The sequence below is a fragment of the Rhamphochromis longiceps genome, linkage group LG14 (genome assembly GCF_057381845.1).
Source record: "Rhamphochromis longiceps isolate RC_006_pf linkage group LG14, R_longiceps_female_GT1.1, whole genome shotgun sequence".
NCBI lineage: Eukaryota > Metazoa > Chordata > Actinopteri > Cichliformes > Cichlidae > Rhamphochromis > Rhamphochromis longiceps.
The window spans coordinates 9231264-9243899 of record NC_140570.1 but is presented as its reverse complement, the minus strand read 5'-3'; the positions used below and the strand labels follow the sequence as shown (position 1 = coordinate 9243899).

Below are 12636 nucleotides of genomic sequence, written 5' to 3'. Positions count from 1 at the left end.
CTCCCACTTTAGTTCTTTCACAGTGTATTAACAGCTTGTGAGGTTTTATTGTTCAATTCACCATATTCACCCGGCGCCTACTTTCCTCCTGACATCGGATGCTTTTATAATACTGCACACTGCTGCGTTGTAGTTTCAAGTCTAAACAGAGGGAATTTGACAGGGGATTTGACTGTTATCGTGTTACTGGTTTCTGATTGATCAGCATCTGAAAAGACAAGAGTAAAGACAAAAATGTTCAGGACACACACACTGTGTCATCTTTAATGATTAAAAAAAAAAAATATATATATATATATATACACAACGACCCGTTACCTGCCATTAAATCATAACAGAAATTGCAGATTACAAGGGTATTTCCAGTCCCTCCGCTTCCTGTTTCAAAGACAGAATTTGTGAGATATGTAAGAATGAATATGACCATATGAAGCCCAAAATGTAACGTTTTAAAGAAGCAGTCAAAGAACAAAAGCCTTCTAATTACCTCTGCCAAGGAAACTGTTGCATGCTTATGTGTGATTTTTTTTCTGTCTGTAAACATGATAGATCTAAAAATTCTGGATGAACCTCTGTAGGGGTGTGCAGTGGGGTCATGTTATCAATCCATTAAACTTTGACTTACATCCACCGGTGTCTTCAGGCTCAACATAATGATTTATTGGTCAAAAATGGACAAAACACTTTAAAACTTACAAACTATGATTTTTGCAAGTGTGGTGTGTATTGTGAACGTACAGAAAGTACTGTATTTAAAACTTTGCTGCCATTTTTTGTCTTTACAACATATAAGAAATGATTTGCGGGGATTCTAAATACTTTGGCCCTTTGACAACATTTGACCTTAAAGGAGAGGTCAAACCTTTATAAAATGTCCATCCATCCATCCATCTATCGTCATCCGCTTTGTCCGGGGTCGGGTCGCGGGGGCAGCAGCCTAAGCAAAGAGGCCCAGACCTCCCTCTCCCCAGCCACCTCCTCCAGCTTGTCCGGGGGAATACCAAGGCGTTCCCAGGCCAGCCGAGAGATATAATCTCTCCAGCGTGTCCTGGGTCTGCCCCGGGGCCTCCTCCCGGTGGGACATGCCTGGAACACCTCACCCAGGAGGCGCCCAGGGGGCATCCTTGTCAGATGCCCGAACCACCTCAGCTGGCTCCTTTCGATGTGGAGCAGCAGCTGCTCTACTCTGAGCCCCTCCCGGATGGCCGAACTTCTCACCCTATCTCTAAGGGAGAGGCCAGCCACCCTTCGGAGGAAGCTCATTTCTGCCGCTTGTATCCGCGATCTCGTTCTTTCGGTCACTACCCACAGCTCGTGGCCATAGGTGAGGGTAGGGACGTAGATCGACCGGTAAATTGAGAGCTTCGCTTTTACACTCAGCTCCCTCTTCACCACGACGGACCGGTGCAACGTCCGCATTACTGCAGCTGCAGCCCCAATCCGTCTGTCGATCTCCGGCTCCCTTCTCCCATCACTCGCGAACAAGACCCCGAGATACTTGAACTCCTCCACTTGGGGCAGGAACTCATCCCCGACCCGGAGTGGGCACTCCACCCTTTTCCGGCTGAGAACCATGGCCTCAGATTTGGAGGTGCTGATCCTCATTCCCGCTGCTTCACACTCGGCTGCGAACCGTTCCAGTGCGAGCTGGAGGCCTTCACCCGATGAAGCCAACAGAACCACATCATCTGCAAAAATCAGAGATGAGATTCTGAGGCCACCAAAGCGAAAGCCCTCCGCCACTTGGCTGCGCCTAGAAATCCTGCCCATAAAAATTATGAACAGAACCGGAGACAAAGGGCAGCCCTGGCGAAGCCCATCACCCACCGGGAACGAGTCCGACTTATTGCCGGCAATGCGAACCAAGCTCTTGCAACGGTTGTATAGGGATCGAATGGCCCGTAGCAATGGGCCAGACACCCCATATTCCCGCAACACCTCCCACAGGACACCCCGAGGGACATGGTCGAATGCCTTCTCCAAGTCCACAAAACACATGTAGACTGGTTGGGCAAACTCCCATGCACCCTCAAGTATCCTGGAGAGGATAAAGAGCTGGTCCAGTGTTCCGCGACCAGGACGAAAACCGCATTGTTCCTCCTGTATCTGAGGTTCGACTAACAGACGAACTCTCCTTTCCAGAACCCTGGCATAGACTTTCCCAGGGAGGCTGAGAAGTGTGATCCCCCTGTAGTTGGAACACACCCTCCGGTCCCCTTTCTTAAAGATGGGGACCACCACCCCGGTCTGCCAGTCCACAGGTACTGCCCCTGATCTCCACGCAACATTGCAGAGGCGTGTCAACCAGGACAGCCCTACAACGTCCAGAGCCTTCAGGAACTCGGGGCGGACCTCATCAACACCAGGGGCTCTGCCACCAAGGAGTTGTTTAACTGCCTCAGTGACCTCGCCCCCGGAAATTGGCGGGTCATCCCCCTCATCCCCAGACTCTGCTTCCTCCTCGGAAGACGTGTCAGTGGGATTAAGGAGGTCCTTGAAGTATTCCTTCCACCGCCTGACAATTTTCTCAGTCGACGTCAGCAGCGCTCCGCCAGCACTATACACAGTGCAGGTAGAGCACCGCTTTCCCCTCCTGAGACGTCTGACGGTTTGCCAGAATCTCTTCGAGGCAGTCCGAAAGTCTTTTTCCATGGCCTCTCCGAACTCCTCCCACACCCGAGTTTTTGCTTCAGCCACTGCCCGAGCCGCATTCCGCTTGGCCTGTCGATACCTGTCGGCTGCCTCTGGAGTCCCACAGGCTAACCAAGCCCGATAGGACTCCTTCTTCAGCCTGGTGGCTCCCTTCACCTCTGGTGTCCACCATTTGGTTCGGGGATTACCACCACGGCAGGCACCCACCACCTTGCGGCCGCAGCTCAATGCAGCAGCTTCGGCAATGGAGACGCTGAACATGGTCCATTCGGACTCAATGTCCCCGGTCTCCCTCGGAATGCTGTTGAAGCTCTGCCGGAGGTGTGCGTTGAAGATCTCGCGGACTGGGGCCTCTGCTAGACGTTCCCAGCACACCCTCACTACGCGTTTAGGTGCACCAGGTCTGTCCAGCGTCCTCCCCCGCCACCTGATCCAACTCACCACCAGGTGGTGATCAGTTGACAGCTCAGCCCCTCTCTTTACCCGAGTGTCCAGAACATATGGTCGCAGGTCTGCTGATACGATTACAAACTCGATCATCGACCTACGGCCTAGAGCGTCCTGGTGCCACGTGCACTTATGGACACTCTTATGTTCGAACAGGGTGTTCGTTATGGCCAAACTGTGGTTAGCACAGAAGTCCAATAACAGAGCACCGCTCGGGTTCGGGCCCCATGGACTAAGGCCCGGCCACCAGACGCTCGCCCTCGGGCACCCTCCCCGGGCCTGGCTCCAGGGCGGGGCCCCGGTGACCCTATCCCGGGCAGGGTAAACTGTTCCCTCGGTGTCCTTTTCATAAGGGTCTTATGAATCACTCTTTGTCTGGTCCCTCACCCAGGGCCAATTTGCCATGGGAGACCCTACCAGGGGGCAAAAGCCCCCAGACAACATAGCCCCTGGGATCCCTGGGACACACAAACCCCTCCACCACGATAAGGTAGCGATTCAAGGAGGGGTTATAAAATGTCCTTTATCTTAAAAATGATGCTTCAGATTTTTTGTTTGTATTGGCAACATGTATGAAGTGAACTAGTATATGGGGATTTTAAATATCACATTATAGTTTCCCCTAAATATCACGTCACATTTGACCTCTGACCTCACTCTTACATTTTACATCTTTCTTTCTTTCAAGTAGACCCCAACATGTGTTATATCTTTAAAGAAAACTATTACCCGTTACCTAATCCTGCATGTCATAAATGTAATGCATGCACTTTGCACTACAAACTGTATGCAAAGTATGTTTAAAAAGAGCAAAGAAAAAAAAACATGCATAATGGGGCGATCGTGGCTCAAAGAGTTGGCAGTTTGTCTTGTAACCGGAAGGTTGCCGGTTCGAGCCCCAGCTCGGACAGTCTCGGTCGTTGTGTCCTTGGGCAAGACACTTCACCTGCCGCCTGCTGGTGATGGGGCCAATGGCGCGATATGGCAGCCTCGCTTCTGTCAGTCTGCCCCAGGGCAGCTGTGGCTACAACTGTAGCTTGCCTCCATCAGAGTGAATGAATAGTGGAATTGTAAAGTGCTTTGAGGGCCCCGAAAAGCACTATATAAATGCAATCCATTATAATGCATATATACCATATGCAAAATAAAATACTATTCCCTTAAAAATAAATACAGAGAGCAAGCTGTTTTGGCAGAGGTTTGCGCTCTTGGAGGGCTTCTTGTAATTTGAATGTTTTCAATGAGAGCAACAGATGTACAGTAGTTCTGTTTTTAGCTCTTATGGGTTAATAAAATTGCATTTCTGTAAACACCGCACAGTATTCGCCGTTTTGAATTCACACATCAAATGAGCAGCAGCAGGTAATTTCCACCAGCAGCTGCCAAATAAGCACTGACTGAGTTTCATGTTTAGTGTTGACACAACTGTCTAAATTTCTGTTTTTACCATCAGTGGAGGAAGTCCTGTTGCAAATAGTCATAAAACATTAACTAACATTAACATTAACAACAGCAAAAAAAAGTACTCTGAGCACACAGCTTTTTTCCCTTCTGTTCTCACAACATTCTCAGCTGACATCAACTATGTCAACACTGACATTTACTTACAATCTAATATTAAAAGCAGTATTTCAACACTACAATAAACACTTAGGTTTGTGCTCTGAAAGCAGGCTCATGAGCACTTCCAATGCTAAAAACACTAACAAATAAACACACATCTGATGCATACATCAGTGAAAAAGTGTTTCATGGGCAAAAATCACCAAGAAAATAGTAAAAAATTAGTAGCTTTACGTTTTGCTTTTGATACGGTTGCAAAAACCAAAGTAAAAAGCTGGGATTTTTTGATCAAGAAGAAGGTTTGAAGTGTTAGTTGACATTTTTCCGTCTTGCCGCCCTCTACATGAATTGCAGACTATCTCAATGCAAACTGAATTACAATAGAGTTAACATGCTCTCTGTAGATGTGTTTTTGCCTGCAGCTAACATTAGCATTCAACCATATCATAGCCAAGATTACGGTTACAGTGTAAGTGACACAGCGAGGAGCAAAAACACATTTATTTAAATGTGGAAATAAAACACACAGGACGCAGTCAAGCTTACAGTGGAACATTACTTTCTTGCACCTTTTCATGCAGCCTCAGAAATGTTTTGTTTAAGTCAGTGATGTTCTGTAACATTAATGTTAATAAAACTTTAAATACCAGATTTTCACCTGCTCTGCTTTCAGCTGTCAATCAAAGAGTATTAAATTTAGCTGTCAGCGAATGTTTGTCTGTTTCTCTGTGTTGGCCCTGCAACAGACTGGTGACCTGTCCGGGGTCCTATAGTAGCTGGGATAGACTCCAGCCCCTGTGCTACCCTAATAACTATAGGTGGAATCATCTTTATGTTATTTAAAGTATATATGTCATTTGTAAATTATTTCTCTAAAACCATCCATTTGATATAAGATTTATCAGTGTTACTTTAAAGGACAATAGCCTACTCCCTTAATACCTCAAAAACATTTTAAGCACTAATAGTTTAAAAACTTGCTTCTAATCAGTCCTCTACAGTTAAGAGACTGATTTTAAAATACATTAAGTCTTCCTACAGCAAAAAATAAATAAAGCAAACTGTAAATTAGAGGGTAAGTAACAACCTCATAATAACCTCATAGTATATAATGGGTCAGTACACACTGGTGCTGATGAACTTGTTCAAAATGCCGAACTGCAACCAGTTTGATAAAAAGGAAGGAAAACTGTGCTATTTACATTTTAGTAATATGTAAGTTGCACTAAAGTAACATATCAATGGGCTCCAAAATAGACAGCTCCAAGACATAGACAGCTCACACTTATTTAGCCTTATTCCTTAAGGAAATTTCCTCTATGTTTCAACTCTGGAGGTTTTTTGTTTTTGTTTACAGCTCTTGGTAAAGGAGGTGTGTTTGGCATGACCACATAAAGGTTCAGACAATCCCAGCAAAGTATTGTAATGTATATTGTAACACACAGCACAAACCTCCTAATGATTTAAAGTAAACGGTAAATGGTAAATGGCCTGCATTTCTATAGCGCTTTCTAGTCCCTAAGGACCCCAAAGCGCTTCACACTACATTCAGTCATTCACCCATTCACACACACATTCAAACACAAAGTAAACGATAGCTTTGTGTGTATTATTTCAAACATCTGACTAGTCTGTCCTAAACTAAATGCAACAATTGCTTGTTTATGAATCTCTAGATACCTCGTTGACCAGCTCAAAACGTCCTTGTTTAGGCAAATGTGTGCCTCACAGATCCCATATAACTTGAATAAATGCATTATGCACTCTCATATTTTTGCTAATTCTCAGTCAGAAGATAGCACCACCCGAAGGCATACTCTACTCTATCGTCATTTTACCACTGAATGGTAATAGTAAGAAGACGACAAGATAAAATGAATATCATGCAGAAACAAGTGAGGAGAATTAACTAGCTCACAAGTGAGGGGAGAGCGGGTGAGTGGAGCGGGACTGTCTGTGGTGCTGTGTCTGCTGTACTGGTCTGTTCTGGTGGAGCTGGATCTGGGCTTGACACCGAAGCTGTTGATTTACGGGTCAGTCCACTTTACCAACCTCAGCTATGTTAGCAAGCTCTGCGTAGTCACCGAAAAGACCACATGATGGAAACAAGTCATAAAAATTTGTTTTTTTTAAAGGGTGGCTAGGCTCTCTTAGTGTAGAGCATGTACAGTTTGGCCATTTGGGTACAAGTCAGAGTAGAGTCAGTGCTTCTCCGAAATGAAAGGAGGAAGTTGAGGTCGTTCAGCAATCAGACAAGGATGCCTTCTGGGCACCTCTTTGGTGAAGTGCTCTCAGCATGTCCTACGGGTAGGAGGCCCTGCAGCAGAACCAGGACATGCTGATTGCATCTTTCGGCTAGCTTGGGAAAGCTTTGGTGTTCCCCAAGATCAGCTCGTGGAGGTGGCCATGGAGAGGGAGATCTGTGCTCTGTTTAGACAATTTATTAAAAGCAAACAAGTTAACCTTTACACATGTCATTGTTTCATGTTGTGACCCAAAGACACCATCCTGAACAACCACTGATAAATGGGTTCAGTTTCCACATTTGGAGACACTCTGCAGAGTGTGTGAATTTCCCGTGGCTGTGTTTTTAGCCCATTAGGATTTATAAAAGGTAGAATTTTTTTAAGTTGAATATTAACTAGGACCACACCAGTGGTGTCTCATTACTTTCATGCTTCTGTAGAGTTTGATAATACGAACCCACATAGAGAGGTAAATGGAGGCTCTCATTTTTCAGTTAGAATAAAGAGAGCATTGTGTCCTCATTTGACAGGCTGGAGGGATTTTGGCAAGAGGAGAAAATCAATGAGAAGTCACCTCGAGCCTTTCAGCTGGCAAAAAAGAACAAGAAAACCAACAGGGATAATTGAGATCTAAATGATGTTTCTACCAGGAGTCTAAATTGAATGTGGAAAGGACATCATTACATTCAGCTACCCAATGGAAAACACTTATTTTTTTCAGAAAGCAATCAAGCAAACACTCAGGGGGGACTTTCTCTGATTTCGCAAGTGGACAGTAATGGAAATATAAAATCAGTGACCATTCTTGTTGTGTGGTACATATGTCATGGAGGCTAAGCCAGGGACAGAGCTACAGCAGAAGGAATATTTACACAGAATGGTGTGTTATTTTACACATATAGCGACTGTTTATCAGTGCATGTGTAAAATCAATGGAAGTCTTTTCTGTCCGTCAGTCTTGCCTAACACTTGAAAAAATCTAGCACAGACATCAGACATTGTTAGACTATATTTTACAGCAGCTTCATCAGGTGCACATTCAGTCATATTTTAATTCCTCCTCATCATTTAAATAGTGTAAATAAGCCACTGTTGAAAGGCTTTACTAAAATGTTTTCTGCAGCAGATGTTATCCTCATTAGTTTTGCTTCTTTCACAAAAAAAAAGTTAAAATTTAAAGCTACAAATGCTGTGTTTTAGTCTTCAGCTGAGCATAACAACAAATTTAAAAATTGAATGATCCGAGCCTTAAGGCAACAGTTGCATCACTGCCAGATCATGAAAGTCCATCTTAAGGGTCCTAACCTCAAATGCAGTTTAAGCATTTGTTGTTTTTAGTTTTGCATTGTGCATTTTGGTAAATGATTGTGTGTTCAGTGCATATAAAGTACGTAGAGAAAAAAGGACGAATAGGTCATTTTGTGCGCTGGACCGCGTTTTTTGCCAGGGGCCTATCTCATGACTTAATTTCATCCAGAAAATGATTGCAATTCTGCATTTCCTGTTGCTGTGTACACGTAGTAGAAACAGAAACATAACTTATTAAAGTTTTTTTCCATATATTAAAATTTCAGTACATGTATTCAAATTCAGAATGCACTGATAGAATTCAGCGTGTCTCTCTAACAAATGTATTGTTTTTTCAACATAACTGTGACCAATTCAAAACATATTCTGATCATAATTACTCATAAGAACTCAAAATAATGAAAAGAGGACCCTTAAGATAATGTGCTGTAGCTGCTTCACTGTTTGATTGTTAATAAAAACCTTTCTGGTTCGTTCAGTGCTATTTTGAAAAACCCATGCAATTCAGAAGGCTACTCTTTTTAACACAAGAATAGAATTATGTATCACGGATTTCCAAGGTTTTAAAATGAAATGAGATAAGATAGCCTGTATTGTTGCCACGGTTGGGAAATTCATGTTGTTACAGGAGCAGATTGGACAGAGCAGAAACGAATAATAGCCAGACTTTTGTGTAATTTCTCTAAGTGGTCTGCAAAGTTATTCTTTCTCAACCATTTTTAGAGGATTTTAGTTTTTTTGTTAAGCCACCTAACAGTGACCTGCGGATCATTATAGCTCAACAGATGATCCAGTGTTGCATCTACATATAAAAGAAAACTTGGCTAAGAATCCATTTTAGATTGTATCAGACTGTCGTAAAAACACACAGTTTGTTCCAATTTCTTTAGTTGAATCTTTGAAGAATGCTAAAGATAACACAGTTTGACTGGCATAAAGTAATAGTTTTGAAGCAGCAGGGGTGATTCCCAAAGAGCTGTTGAGCAAAAACTTGGCAAATCTCATCATAGCGTTGAGTGTGTTCTTCAAAAATTTGAGAAAAATGGACAAAAAAAATGGAAGACAAAAGATAAAACAAATTCACAAGATCACATTAGATGTCAAACTGCAGGAAAATTGCTGGAGTTTTAAGAGGCAGACAACTACACCCACACCACATTTATGCTATCACTATTTATTGTGGTTTAACCTGTCAAGGACATAAACGCACAGAATAGTCTGCATCAAGCCTTGTAATCATAGCTTTCCCAGTTTTGTTAAGCCTGGATTGACAACTTGGTGGCGTGATGGTTCGTGCTGTTGCCTCACAGCAAGAAGAGCCTGGGTTCAAATCCACAATCTGGCTTGTTTGCAGTGTGTAATTAGAGTTAGGTTAATTAGTGATTCTAAATTACCCATAAATGTAAATGGTTGTTTGTCTCTATGAAATCATCAACCCCCATGTTGGTTCGTTAAGCAAGACTAACAGTAATTGCCTTGACTAAAAAATAGTTGTTCAAACAACAAGATTCCATTGTGTTTTCCCAAAGTTTTTAACTTGTGTAGAATGAATTAAAACAATTTTCACTCTACATACTTAAATAAATCACTTCAAGTCAATGTAAGTATACTTCGTTGATCCAACGTCATCTGATTACATTAAACCACCAAATGCCAAATGTGTTGGTTTGACATGGTTAAAAATGGTTTGTTGTACTTGGTTAAATCACGTGGAAATATCATATCATTTTTGAGTGTGCTTTCTCTTTTTAGTCTCTGTCCGTACTCCCACTGCAGGCTTTTCAAGGAGTTTTAAAGACAGCCTGATATTAATGAATTACAATCATCGAGCCTAAAGTAGAAAATTCAGTTTTTTAGCATCACTATGAGACAGGATGGTTCTAATTTCAGAGATATTGAACAAATGGAAGAACATATTTGTATATGTAACATATATTACATATTTGTGTAATATGAGCACTGACAACATATTCCTGAAGACTACTTGAAGAAATTAAGAGAGAGTTTTCCTAAGAGTTGTAGTAACACCAAATATTGACTTTCAAGCTTGTTAGAATTGTACAAACAGTTAAATGCTGTATATGCTGTATTTTCATGTATGTTTTTATAATTTTTTAATATAATATTTAGAAAATCATATCAGGCAGTTGCTATTTTTTACGACTATAAACAAACATTGATATTTGCGCTAGCTGCACCTAAAACAAGAAAGATGAGTAATTGAAACACTGAAAATAAATCAAAGCAGATAATGAGAACATTTAATAGTATAGCATGAGTTTATATCAACAGCTAGTAAACAGTGAGTGCAGATGTGCACTGATTTAACCAGGGCTTAACTGCTGTGCAAAGAGTTTTAAAAGCCTAAATCTTCTTTTATCACAACAGTTTAATATTGCATCAAAAAGGAGGCTGGCCAGTTCACCGATCCACTCTGACTCATTTCCTGTGGACCAGGTGTTCATTATTATTTATTGACCGATATGCTCTTTCCCCCCGTCTTCACAGGGAAAGGCCACTGTCAGCGTGTGCACTCACATCCATGTGGCACATCAACAATTTCTGAATTTATGCTCAGTCATGGCATTAAAAAGATGCTCACCACTTGGCATGATCATCCCCCACAGTTGCCTCCTAACCGGTCCAGGCTCATTGTCAAAACAAGCCTCTCCTGAGCACAATTTGAATACCGAGCATCTGGCAATTTCAAATTGCTGATGTGCTGCCGTTGACTGCTGTCATCAGAAGCTCCTTGTTAGTAAACTGCAGGCTGTTTTGGGACCACCATACCTGATGAGTTTATGAAATTATGTTGTTTTTTTATTCTTACATCAGGAGGGGAAAAATGTTCTTGCTTGTAAGAAAAGGGTGAACACCTGTCTCACTCAGAAAGGAGATTCTGAGCGAGACACGCATCAGTCATACATGCTGCTGTCCTCACAGGAGTAGACCTGCCATGAGGCGCATAAACCACTTACTACAGGCTCAAAGTGCAGTGCGTGCAGCTGCCTCTTATTCTGCACCAAATTAATGTGCAAATGAGGGTGGTGCAATTTTGTTCCACGAGCTGAGATCTAACAGATGAGTGAAATAAGAGGCATGGTGCATTTTTTAAAATTTTAGCCATTAAGCTGAATAATTTACAGTAACACTAGATTTTAAACTTTTAAAACAAATTACATTAGCCAAAAATCTTTACTCGTCTATTATAGTTTTTTTGTTTTTTTTTTTAATCCTTAAACATCAAGCTCTCGGAGTGTCCCACTTAATAAAGAACAAAGATTTTTTTCTTTTTGCTATTGTTAAATTTTCTGCCTTTATTTTATTTATGAGCTGACATACGTCAGTAATAATCAAAAGGAGGTCAGGGAAAAGAAACATTTAACAACTGTCTGTCTTTTACCTTGGCTGTGCTGCTATTTTACCTTCTTTCTGGGAGACATACATACACTCACAACCAGCCAGCATCTCTCTCCTCATGGGAGGGGTCATGTTGAATGATAGATGACTCCTACTAAAGAGCCCGCTAAATTTAGAGCTCTGCTGCTCCAGTGGGCTCCGAAGAGCTTGATGGGCACACACACACACACACACACACACACACACACACACACACACACACACACACACACACACACACACAGACACACTCCTGCTATCTCAAACCCATACAGACTTTTGCCTCGTACACTTTCAAACCTGATTCTTGTTTTGCCTGTTCACCTGAGACTACCTGCAGTAGCCCACACACACACCCTCTCCACTCCGAACACATGTTTTTATGTGTGTTTGTTGCGTCATCGTGCTCTGGGGTCAGGACTAAAATCTCACTGTTTACCAAGCTCAGGGCTAAGATCTCACAGCTTTACTCACAAATACTGTGACCGATGTCTGGCTACACCTGGAGAGGTAAGACGGGGGCGGGGGGCTTACATCGACCGTTACACGCGATGTGCTATGCCACTTCACCTGTAAAAATGCATCAATTGAAGCGTGCAATTCTTCTGTATAAAAAAAAAAATCCTCTGAAATACAGTTGTCACTGCAGTCTCCATTGTTTGCTCCTCACACAGCACACACTCACATTAAAGCAATGGATTTACTTGCAAACAGCAGAAAAGCTGCTCCTGGATTTGTGATATTGATTGGCAGTCATGCAGATGGACTTGTTTGTATTCAGGTGGAGGATTTTATTGACAGGATGAATCAATAGCAGCGCAAAGATGAAGGGGCAGAGACAGAGGACAGGGAAAGAATAAGGAACGATAAAATGGATAGAAAAGGTAGCACGGCTTGAGAAACACCTCGGGGGACAAAGATCGAAAGAGAAAAACAGGTTAAGAAAAGATAGGAGGAGATAGAGGCAGCCAAGGAAGAAATGTCAGAATTTACCTCCCACTGCGACAGACATGCAAATATT

The 12636-nt window shown here is 42.5% G+C and overlaps 1 protein-coding gene across 1 annotated transcript in view; it reads left to right on the top strand.

Annotated features, from left to right (window-relative positions):
• The window catches only part of LOC146653543 (calsyntenin-2-like), a 367985-nt gene that overhangs the window by 290629 nt on the left and 64720 nt on the right, over positions 1 to 12636 (top strand). The gene's annotated exons all lie outside the window — the stretch shown is intronic.